The following is a 12,844-nucleotide window of genomic DNA, read 5'->3' as shown; positions in this document are numbered from 1 at the left end:
TAAAATTATATTGGGGATATATAAAAATTCTCAGGCTTAAGGTCTCTAGGGCCAGTATCAAAATGATGCAGAACAGTTCCTCTTGCTAGTCAAGTCTGGTTATTTCCATCTTAGGTTTCTTCAAATAAGTGCAGGATTTCATTGTTCTGCTATCTATGAGAACAAGTTGAGTTTTTAAGCACTTCCTCCTTGTATAATAAGAGAAAAAACAAGCCCAGCCTACACAAAATACGTTTCTTTTGGTTTACAAAGGACTGAAGTCACTTGAGTAACTACATTTCTATTTGGTCATTGTGAGTGAGCAGAGACTACTTGATGCAATGCATCCATTCAGAGACATAAATATACAGAAGATATTTATTGAGATTAAGTTATTATTATTTATTACAGTTCAGTAATGAGTCTCCTTTCCTTATTTATTAAAGCTTTTCTTCAAAGGTGCCAAAGTAGAAGGTGCTTGGAAGATACAGAGAGACGATGAAGTTGGGAACAGCGGTCCATGCTTTTAATTGAAAGTGTTAACTTGAATGCAAAAAATCACTTACTTTACCTTTTTTTCTTTTAAACAAGATCCTGATTATGTTCACAAAATGTAGTGCCAAAGCCTGCAACCCTCCCTCCTCTTCACTAACACTTTTGAAAATTACTGCAGTCATAAACTCGCAGGAGCAGCAATGGCTATGGACAAGTGAGGGTCACAGGACTTGGCTCAACATTAGCAATTTTTTAGCAAAACTAATTCTAGTCATATTTTAAATGTAGCCACATTTTTTTTCTCACACTTTTTGCCAACTGACCTCATATAACTATTGACAAATGGAAAATAATCACATTTAGCCTTATAATTTCTTGTTATATTTATTTAAGCTTTTCCTTCCATATTTCCATACAGAAGAGGTGAAATCCCTCTTAGTAGTTAACCCTGGATTTAATATAGCCTGCAGGTAAAGAATTGTGTTACATAGCCAAAGTGTTTTGTATAATTTGCTGAAACGTCACAGGATCGTACCCATGGAGCAGAACAATCGGAGTTTCCTTGGGATGGGGGAGGCTGTACAGCAAAAGTGTTCATACCTGACTGCCAACACCAGCTCTTGTTCTGGAGACATTCTTTCCCAAAGGAAATCAGCAGAGCAGATCACTAGACATACCTGACAACCAGTGAAGCATCCACTCCCACAAAAAAAAAAAAAAAAAAAAAAAAAAAGAAGAAATGCCCTACTGATGGTCCAACCTTTTATCTCATGCATGCAATGTCTCTCCATACTCATTTTGACTGGACTGGGGCTTCTCGGGCACCACAGAAGAAGGTACTAGAGGTCAAAAGAGTTCAGAACAGGCATAGAAGGATGTACCAGGTGTATGAAACATAACCCAGCCCCAACCTCTGCTGCTTTCCTGGGCTGAGGGAGGGCAGCCCCAGAGCCCACCAGTGACCTGTGGACATCTTATCCTCCACACTGGGCCAGACTGGTACAGCTGTTGCCACCACCAGTATCAGCATGATTTGGGCAGCAAAAGCCCACTGAGGTGAGGGTCAGCTGTGCTGCTGGGTGGCTGACCAGGCACAGCATCCAGAGGTGTGCTTGCATCTGTCTGGGTTGCTGAAAATTTGCCCAAAAGCATTTTATGAGCAGCTTGGAGAGGCTCCAACCAAATCACTATTTTCAAAATATAAAAGGGTAAAGTTTGTGATTTTTTTTTTTTTTTTTTTTTTTTTTTTTTTTTTAAGGTTTTTAGACCTTAATAAAGACAGGAGTGAGCTTCTCTGGAGATTTTTACTTCACCTGCGATTTATGTCTGAGTCATTTGTGTTAATCAACCAAAGTTCTCTACAGACTTTATTTTTGTACAATACTCATTTTATAACTTTTTACAAAATAAAACTCATTTCTATTGTTACCTTTTTGTCGCTTGTGCTTCTTCCCCATTGTACCACTTCCAAGTTACAGTATTGCCTGGCTGCCAACACGCACAGCAGTGCTGAGGAGCCACCAAGTCCTTTATGCAGTGGAGCTTTCATCTCCAGTCTCACCAGTGTCAGAGATGTGGATCAATGTGGATCAGAGATGTCTTGTAGCTTCTCAGCAGAACATAACATTAGTGATCTACTGCAATAAATAACTTGAAAACACATGGTAAACAGTGACACAGTCATCAAGCCAGTGGCAAGCTTAAAGCGTGTTGCTACCCAAGCTGTCCCTTGCCCATGTGGCGCTGCAGTGGCTTTGTGGTTGCCTTGGCTATGAATGGCCACAACCACTGCACTGAGAGATTTGCATTCTTGCTTTGCTAACCCAGGCTTTACATCAGTTGGACTAAATTCCACCCACTTTGGCAGTCCTTTTCCCTTCATCTTTAAACTGGAAAATACAACTTAAGGAATTTTCTTTTCCACCACCATCATGGGTAGGTTTTGTGTCTGTCAGCAGCATCTTCTCAACTGTTCCATGGTAAGCTCCGCAGTTCCCATCACAGAGGCAATAAACGCATGCAGGTTTCTGACACTGGGCTCTGTGCTCCTCAGCACTGCTAGAGAGGAAGGGAGAGCATCTGAGCAAGAGATCAAACACTCTTTCTCTTTAATGTACAGCATATGGATGCCTTGGTTTCATTTGTGCCGAGTGAAGCCACGCATGCAGCTCTATCCCAGCTGCTGGAATCTGAAGCACAGCCCGCAAGCACTGCTTCTGAAGCACTCAGTGTTGAGGGCTTTCCCCCTGGTGTGCCACTGCCTCTGCTCCTTGCAGCAGAAACCTGTTCACTGTGCACAGGGGCTGTGGGTTACAGGCTGGTTGAGTATGGCACACATTAAGATTTTTGGCATGAAAAAACACTTCACATTCAGCAGAGACAGTGCACTTTCCCTAGAGCTGGAGGGAATGTCTACATAAAACATGGCTGTGAGGTTCTCTGAAGATTAATATCTGATCTTACAGCCCAAACCTTCCGTCACCTCTTCCATAGATGGGGAAGCACAAGCCCAGCACTGAAGTCTTGCTTGACCTTATCAAATACTTGGAGTAGTACACGTAATAGATGGCAGAAGCTTGCATGGAGCTGTTTTACCCTCCTTCCTCAAACTTCTTGGAGAGGATAACACTGGAATTTTTGCTATTGCAGCCCCAGGCTCACTACTGCTGCTCTGGCACATTTGGCCTCATTTACTTTATAAAGTAAGGCTTGCAGTATTTCTCTGGCATCCTGCATGCATTAAAGCAGCTTGAAACTTGCAGCTTGCAGGTTGTGTTATAACTTTCAAAAAGGAACTTAAACTTTCATTTTTTACTAGGAAGTGCTGGGATACACAGTATGTAGTTTCCTGTGTAGCAGGGACATCCCTACCCTGGGTCACTTTTGGAAGGAGAAGACATGTCTAGAGTTAGACAAACTATTTACAAGGGAGAGATGGACTAAACTCCTGAATTATTTACACTTACTTAATACTAAAATTAGGAACACATGCAATTGTACCACTTGACATCTTGATAAGAAGTTGTTTGAGTTTTTTTAATTTTACATTATGTTTTGTTTCATCAGTTAGCATGTGCTGTCAGACAAGAAGGGATGATTAGAGACCCGAGGCAAATTCTGAATGTATAATAAAAAAGCAGGTATTTTCCAGGAGGTCATATTTAGTGATACAGTTTCGAAATCTCTCCTTCAGAGTCTCCCCCTGAAGGAGGCAGACCCTAGACAGGCAGGGCATCTAGAGAGAAACTGTAATAACACCAGGTCCTTCTGTAAGCTGTACCTGCACTCCTCTCACAGCTGTTTGGTAGTGCTGGTCTCAGTGCACAGAGGATGAAGCAGGAAAACTGTGTTTGATTTTGGGTTATTTCACCTCTGCCCACAAAAGGAGAGAAAGGCCAAGGGCAGCCAGTGTCTCTGTCAGGGACAATACAGGAGGAAACCAGCAACAGCCCTGCTCCTTGCAATCTGGATGGCTAACCAAAAAGACAGAGGAAAATATCAGGATGAAGAAAACAAATGGAGCTGACACATTGTATAAATAGGTCTTCAAATGTCATGCATGGCTGGAACAAAGATGTTTTGTTCCAAAGCAAGAGACAGCTTGAAATGGCTCAGTAATACACATTGAGAAGTTTGCTTATTTGGAACAGAGCTCTTCTGATGAAAAGGTTAATTGTGTTGCAATGAAAAAGAAAAAAGGCGAAGGGGAGGCCAGGCTTGCACTCCTCACCCTAGCAGAATTTCCCACTGGCTTGAAGTGAGGATTTTCTATAGCAAACATCACAGGACTGAACTGCTAAGGTTACAATAAATTATACAGCAGGTATATTCATGGGTCAGTAAAAATAACTAAACAAACCATATATTCTAGCAGCATTAATCCCAGTGGCTTTCAGACAATCTGTAGCAGCAGCAGCCAGCAAGAAGTTTCCTTGGGCAGATATTGAGCACCAGTACTCCACAGAATCACAGAATCAACACAGAAAAGAGCTCTAAGGTCACCACATCCAACAATCAATGTCCTCCCCTACTAAAATATATGTATCAATATCTGTATCACCCACTAGAGCATGTCCCAGAGTGTCTCATCTACATGGTTTTTAAATATATACATAGGTGGTGATTCCACCACTTCCTGGGCAGCCCATTCCAATTCGTAACTGCTTGTTCAGGAAAAAACTTCTTCCTCAGATCCGGTCTAAACCTCTCTTGGTGCAACCTCAGGCCAGTTCCTTTAGTTGTACCATTACTCACTAGAGAGTAGAGGCCAGCACCCATCTCTCTACAACCTCCCTTCAGGTAGCTGTAAAGAACAGTAAGGTCGTCCCTCAGCCTCCTCTTCTCCAAACTGAAAGTTCTGAATTCCCTCAGCCTCTCCTCACAGGACTTGTTTTACAGACCCTTTACCAGATTGGTTGCCCTTCTCTGAACTTGTTCCAGAACCTCAACGTGTTTCTTGTATTGAGGAGCCCAGGACTGATTAGGGGGGGGGGGGGAGGGGGGGGGGAGTTGTGCTCCTCTCTGTCCTTATCTTCCAGCTCAGGGGGGCTGAATACCCTGGGAGTGGCTACTCTGATTAATGAAGAATGAGGCAAAAAGGCATTAAGCATTTCAGCCTTTTCCTCGTCCTTGTTATGTGCCCCCCCCCCCCCCCCCCCATCCAGTACAGAATGGAAACTCATCCTTGCTCTTTTTCTTACTGATGAAGCTGATAAAGTTTTTTATTGTCCTTTCTGGCAGCAGACAGATTGAGCTCCACCTGGGCTTTTGTCTTTCTAGTTTTTTCTCTACATGATCTAACTAGATCCCTGTACTCACCTTGAGATGCCTGTCCCTTTTTCTAAAGGAGGTAAACTCATTTTTTTTCCTAACTCCCCATAAAAGCTCCTTATTCAGCCAGGACAGTCATCTTCCCTGACATTTGGCCTTACAGCACATGAGGGACGGTCTGCTTCTAGGCTCTTCAGTTTTTCTTCTTGAACAATGTCCAGTCTTCATGGACCCCTTTGTCCTTTAGGACTTCCCAATGCACTCTCTCTCAGCCAGTGTCCTGAACATTGATATTTTCTGTTCTGTGTTCCATTCTTTTTCCAGTAATTCCTTCCAGGTGCTGGATCAGGAATTCATCAGAGACATGATATCAGAGGCAACATGTTGCATCCTTTTGGGAATCACCTTCATTTAACACTGAAGATTTTGCTAAATACCAGGTCATATATATCAGGACACATCAGACGGAACACAGCAGACCTCCTCCCACTTATCTCTCCAATTCTTATCTCTATCCTTTAGACCCTAGATCATATGCAGACTGCTATGTGTCTCCTTCCTCCCCAGCAATCCCTTTGGAAATGCTAATGGGGACTTGTTGGGGTGTCAGGGGCATGGGAGGGGGGGGTTGCAAAGGTGACTTGGTGCCTGCACCCTGAGGACCAGTCCAAGAGGGTCCAAGGGTTCCAGTGGAGGGGATTCCTCCATCCAGTCCCTTACACTTCCACAGTGAAGAAATGAAGAGGATATAATGGGCAGACACTAGAGAGGAGCTGAAAAAAGTCCTGAAGCAGAGTATTCTGATGTTTATCTAGGAGGTCAAATTCTGCTAAAAGCCACTTTTTTCCTGTCAAGGATATCTGGTTTCATTTCAGCTACAAATAGGAACCTCATGTAAAGAGCTAGAACAAGCCAGTGATAATAAAGTATTTTTGCAAGGAATACAGAAACCTTGCCTTCTGATTTTGGCAACTGGTAGAACAAAATCTGGAACAGTAAAAACAAGTTATCAAAACCCTTGGAATTTGTTCTGTTTATCTATTAAGAAGGGATTGGTAAAACCTTAGGTTTCTTTTTTTTGTGTCAGTGAAAAATGACCATTATAGGACAATCCAAGTAAGCCTGGAGACTGACTGTGGTTTATATTTGACTGTGAGTGAGTCTGTATGTACTGTGCTATATGAACCAGTGAAGCGTCTCTATGCTATGGTATCCCTTTGGCTAGCTGCTGTGGGGAAGGTTTTAAATCCCTTTAAATCTCCATCTGTTTTTTTAGAATAGATGTGATAATGGTCATATTTAATGTAAAAAAATTTCTCATAGATTTTTCCCATATGGCATCAGTGACATGTTATTTCACTACCTTACATGGTTGGTTTTTTTTTTTTTACAAGGTGAATAATGCAAAGCCTAAAATTATTTCCCTATCCCAGCTTACTTCCCTATTCATACAAAAGATAAGTAGAAAAGAGGAGTGCCCAGACTCAGGGGCCACAGGGATGCTATTGTATTTAGGAAAAAAAAAATTCATAATCATTTTCATGCATTGTTTTAATTTACCCATCTTATGATAAACCAAAAATCTCTGTCTTCTTTGACACTACAGACTAAGAAGTGTACTTTAAAATTACACTGTGTGAAGATTCTTGAGCAAATATGGTAAAGCCTCTCTTAAAAGCAAAGGTAATCCCTCTGAGCCCACATGGTCTCTGTCATGTTTATTCACCTCTTTAGGTCTTACAGCTCATTAAATACTGCTATGGCTTAGCTAGGACAGCCACAAAATGTACAGTTTTATGGCTGAGTCTGTTCTCTGGTGCTCATTTAATCATAGGTTTTATTGTCAGCTCTTCTCAAGTTGTCAAGCATTGTTCCTTATGAGGAGAGACCTGCTTTCTATAACACACATCCCCTCCTGTCTCACTCATCATTTGGTACTATTGCCTTTCTTTTCTCTAGCCTGCTGATGACATTTATGATTGGTTGGTGTTGTTTTGTTTTGGGTTTTTTTCCCAAGAAATAGCATATTTTTAAAGCAGGACCTCTTTTCCATTTTTTAGTGCTTTGGCTCAATAATTTCTCACACTCTAGAAATGGCCCAGCTGAAGTCTTGATCTTTATATTCATTCCTATCCAAGAGTAAAAGGCAGCAGTGAGAACTCGCGGTGTTTACTGATTTTGCCTTTCCTCAGGAGGCCCAGTGGAAAATCCCTTTCTTTCTCTGCTCAGTAACACAAATGCAGAAGCTGCCTGTGCTGTGGTCCATGGCACCTGTGTGCTGCTCTCCATCCCCAGTCTCTGCTGCCCTCCCTGGGCATGGACACTGACCCTGGGCAACAAGACCAATGCAATGGAGAGAGACAAACATTTGCTCACATTCATGTCCAAAAAAACTTTGCTACCAGTGGCATAATGCTGCAAACTGGCTGGACATAAATATGCAGTGGCCTCTATTGCACAAAGGATTTGACAATGCTTTGGGGTTGCCTGCATCCAGACTGGGAATGGGATGTGACAGAGCAGGATGGAATGGAATAGAACAGAACAGAACTATTCCAGCTGTAAGGGACCAACAACAATCATCCAATCCAGCTGACTGACCAGTCCAGGGATGGCCAAATTAAACTCTGTGAGCCTTTTACCAAGGCACAACACACAAGAATCAGGCAGGAGAGGTGCCAATTCAGTGGTTAACACCCTCATTTAACCTTCAGGGATTCACACAGTCAACTGTTTAGCAAGAAGAACAAGAACCAAGCAAATAATCTCTTCTTGGAATTCTACGCATTTTCACACACTAATGTGCAAGAAGAGTAAAGGTTGTCTGGTTTTCTTATGATTTTTTTAAACTCAATTGTTTGTTTCTCCATTAGAAGTCAGCTCAGCAAAAGGGAAACCTTTTGTCATAACTCATCTGTTTGCCCAGTGCTTCCTACAGCAAGTATTGAAGGGAGTTCAGTTCACCTCTGCTGTAGACCTCACACAGCACATCAGGCTATCCAGCAAAGCTGAAACACACTGCTCTAGCATTACAGAGGTGAAATATCACTACAGGTTTTGAAAGAAATCCTTAGCTATCCACTTCTGGCACTTCAAGTCCAATACTGGCCTGCAAGTCTATTGTGTCCGTCCTGACAAGTCCTGAGATCAGCCAATGGGATGCTAACTAGTGTTTACATATTCACAATTTCTGGGACATCTTGTTGTTAAAAAAAAAAAAAAAAAAAAAAAAAAAAAAAGCAGAAAAAAAGCCACTTCTTTCTCATATCTAAGACTACAGAACCGGTCTGCTGAAGACAATGGAGGATAGGAAGAGCTTTCACATCATTAGTTTAAGAAGAGCAAAGTCTCTCGAAAATAAATTCTTGATACTGTGTGAAGTTGCAGTTTTAGTCTCATCACCACTGTGGTTTCTAAAGTGTTCTCCAAAAACTTAACTCTTGCTCTAGGCTGCCTGTGCTGCCAAGAATTCCAGAAACTGTTCAGCAAACAGGATGGGGAGTGCAATGGGAAAGCAGTAAGGTGCTTGGAGCTGGGAGGCCAGGCTGCAATATCAGTATTTCAGTCCAGCTGAAGAAAACCCTCTTTTAAGAATGTTACAGAGAGCAATAATTTTTTTGTTTGTTTGTTTCTTTGTTTCCTGACCTCAGCAGGGGTCTGGCTGAGAGGAGCCTATTTCAGTCACTGAAGCTGTGTGCCTCAGCTTTGCAGATTTGCCAGCTGTCTGCAAGATGGCCTTCAACATGTGTACACATGGTATCTGGCAACAATAATTCAGAGAAAATTAAAAATGCTTCTCATTCACTGCAAACAAATGGGTACAGTGAAATCCCAGGCAAACTTCTCCAGAGCAGGCAGCTTTCTGGATTAAAAAAGAAAGGAGTGAAAAAGAGAGTGTAGGGGCCCAGGAGACCCCTGACAGAAAACGTGTGGGAATGGTCACTTCAAGAAAAGGAGTAGATATTTAGGAAAACAGCAAGTTTGCAAATGAAGCCTTTGCTTTCTGCCCTGGAAGAGCAGATGCTCACTCATGCACTGCAAACCACAGCCACTGTCAACACCCTGATCCCAGGCTAGACCCTTGCTGTTCATCACCAATTTCTCCCCAAAACAATTCCAGCATTTTAAAGCCCAGTGACTCTTCAAGTCTGGGCACCCTGTGAGGAATAAACAGGCTTTCAGTTACTTCTAGGTTTCTTCTTTGAAAAAGTTTTGTCTGCCAGGGCCTGTGATACCATAGCTTGAGGTGACTGGAAAGTAAAATCCAGGGAGAGACTTCAGAGGGCAGCCCCAAACCTGGTTCAAACTGAGATGTTGCAGATGAAGGCACCAGACAGCACGTAAACTGCTGATGCTGCTCAGAGTCACTTAGCTGTACAAAATTTGAGGAAAGCAATATGCCTGTCTCTGCATCCACCCATTTATTTGATGGTTCTCCTCAGCCTTCTCTGATATAAAACTGTCAACTACTGAGAAAAGTCTCAGCAACTGAGTGGAAATATATATGGCATATATGCCACTGCCAAGTGTAAAAAGGCTACAGTAGGTAACATAGGTGACAAAATAAACCACTTTTATGAAAGATATGATAGGACATGCAGTTGGAGTTGCTTTGTACCTGATGTGAAAGACAAAGGATATTATATGTGTGGATCAAATTTAATTCTCACCTGTGGCATACATGTATTTGTATATACACACCGTCGGTGTATACAGCACACAGATTTCATAAGTTGTCTTAGCAATAGGAGCTCAATGCAAACATAATCAACTTAATAGTCAACAATCAAAATCAATAGCTCACCCGATCACTCCTAACCAATCCCAAACTGATAGATTCATCAGAGCATGTCTATTTTCATTGGTTGAAAAGCTATGAACGTGCTTTCCTGAGTGTTTACTGGGAGTAACAGCTGGCAGCAACATCACCTGGGAGTCATGATGGGAGACGCTTGGTTGGGAGTTGTTTTGCTTTCTCTTGTAAAAGCTCTGTTGTGTTTACTTCACTGAAGTTTAACTTGGCTATGATTTCATTACTCCTGAATTCATGCTGCCCCTTGGCCAAGCCATAGAATAGCTAAAGGCTCAATAAAGATGAGTGACATCATTAACCCAATACAGTAGCTATTCAGATCTAGGCTGTGGTCTCCTTACATAATCACCTAATTTTAGCTACTGAGTGAGCCACATACAGTACCACAGTGTAGTATGAGCTCTGAATAACTGTCTAATATCCAGAAGATTTTTCCAAGGTTCTTTTATTATCCTAGTTTAAAAATTATTTCCTTGCGCAAATCTCAAGGTGCTACTTTCCCTTCAGCAAATCCTCTCTTTAAAAGAAATTCAACACATCTGCTGCTCCTGATCACCTCTACGTATCATGAGCTGGTCATGGCAATTGCTATGATGTTCATGACTCTTAATATACAGCACAGGACCATGGGATTTTATAATGGCAGATCTAAGAAAACAGTAAGTTGATACAAGCTTTGATTTAAGCACAAGACACATATGCTCAAGTAAAGGCACTTGGTTAGTCTGTTGCTGTTTCTTCTTGTAGTTTTACAAAATATCTGTGAAAATACTTTTTAAAATAGAAATATTTTTGGTCATTGACTTCTTTTTTTGTATGTGCTACCAGAGCAGCATCTGCAAGCCCTATTCCCTGCAATCAATAACAGCAGAAATAAACATTAGTGATGCCATTTATAGGTATAAACTCCAGATACAAATAGAATGTGGTAGCTTAGACATGCTAGGAGTAATGTTGGAAATCCCTCAGATTCCACTTTTGAAAAAGAAATAAGAAAGAGGGACTTTCATTGCAGGAATTCCATATAAAATTTCCCCCTGGGCTCTGTGTTCTAGGTAAGGTGCAGATGATGCTCACTGCACGTACAGGCTCCTGTCTTGGAGCCTGTGCAGTGGTGTTTGAGAAACTGAGGAGCCACAGGGGTGGTTCCTGTGAGAAGCTGCTAGAAGGTCCCCCTATTCCAGTCCTGGATCCAGCCCTGCCCAAGGCTGAGAAGATATTGGAAGCTGGATGCACCTCTGTGAGTAACATATTCATAAGAGATAAACTGAAAAGAAAAAAAAAAAAAGACCAGAAGAGCAGAGAGAGCAGAGGAGAAAAGGAGGTGAGAGAGAGAGTGAGAGAGCAATGCCAGAGAAAAGACACCGAAGTCAGAGAATAAGGAGGGGGAAATGTGCTGGAACAGAGATCTCCCAGCAGCCCATGGCGAGATGGCAGCTGTTCTCCTGAAACCTATGGAGGAGCATGATGGCACAGTCCTTGAAGGATCATGGTGGGGTAAATGTGGATTTGTATCCCCCAGAATGTCATGGATGGGTAGGTGTGAAGCAACAGCCCGCAAAACACCATGGAGAGAGCAGATGTGGATCTGCAACCATGGAGAACCCCGTGGCAGAGGAGGTGACTGTTCCCACAGCATCCATGACTCTGTGTGCAGCCCGGGCTGGAGCAGTTCCTGAGGCACTGCACCTCCTGGAAGGGGCCATTCATGGAGGGGTTCCTGAAGGACTCTCTTGTGAGGGACCCCACAATGGAGCAGGGAAAGAACATGAGGAGTCCTCCCCCTGAGGAGGGAAAGTGGCAGAAAAACCTAGTGGGGAACTGACCCTGAACCCCCCCCGCCCTTCCCCTGTGCCCTAAGGAGAAGTGGCAGTGATGGAGTTCAGGCCCGAGGGGTGCATGGGGGGAAGGTATTGAGATCTGGCCATGTTTTCTCTTTCTCCTTGTTGACTAAATTAAGTTTTTTTCTTTCTCAAGTTGGACCTGTTTGGTTTTTGCCTGTCCCCCTAACTGGGGAATGCAAACCTCCCTGTCCTTGTCCCGATTAATGAGCCTTTGGGCGGGTTTTCTCCTCCCTGTCACACAAGGGGTTGGGGGATGAGCAAGGGCAGGCCCAGGCCTGGGCCTAAACTGTGACACTCCACAGACAGCACCACATACTAAATCATAGCTTAAAAAAAATTCCATGTTTCTTAGTGTTTTTCATCTCAATGACAATGCTCTGAACCCCAGAAGTTCTAATTGCTAAGTATGCAGAAATTGCTGTGCCTGTAGAAACACGCTGAAAAGACGTTGGCAGATTTCTTTGCAGTTACAGAGAAGAAAATATACAAGACTATCCACAGTGCTTATACCAAGGTGCTTTATTGTGGCTCACTCAGAAAGTTACATGCAAATTCGACTTGTCTGCTGTGATCCTCAAAATCTCAGCTCTGCTAATCCCCCTCGTCCCTGTACTGGACATTTGACTTTCTCTCCCATCACACCCTCCCTTTCTGCAGCCCAGAGCTGTTCTCCAGCTTGGAGAGCTGGCAGCTGGTCCCTGTCCCTTGTGTAATCAACTATCTCACCTCAGAGATATGCTCGCATTGTGCTGGCGCAGACTCACTTCTTCCACTTTGCAGCACTGTGATCTGCAGACAGAACCTTGGCCCAGCTTCCTGCCTAGTTAAAACAAAACTAGTGTCTTTGTGACAATTTCTGGAAAAGCAAACATGCTAAAACCCAACACAACATCCTCTGCTGGCTGAAGGAACAGCAGCTCCTTAGCGCCCATTTCCATTAGCA

Source organism: Calypte anna, chromosome Z, assembly GCF_003957555.1.
Source record: "Calypte anna isolate BGI_N300 chromosome Z, bCalAnn1_v1.p, whole genome shotgun sequence".
NCBI lineage: Eukaryota > Metazoa > Chordata > Aves > Apodiformes > Trochilidae > Calypte > Calypte anna.
The sequence above is the reverse complement of the archived record's forward strand: the minus strand, read 5'-3'. Positions refer to the sequence as shown.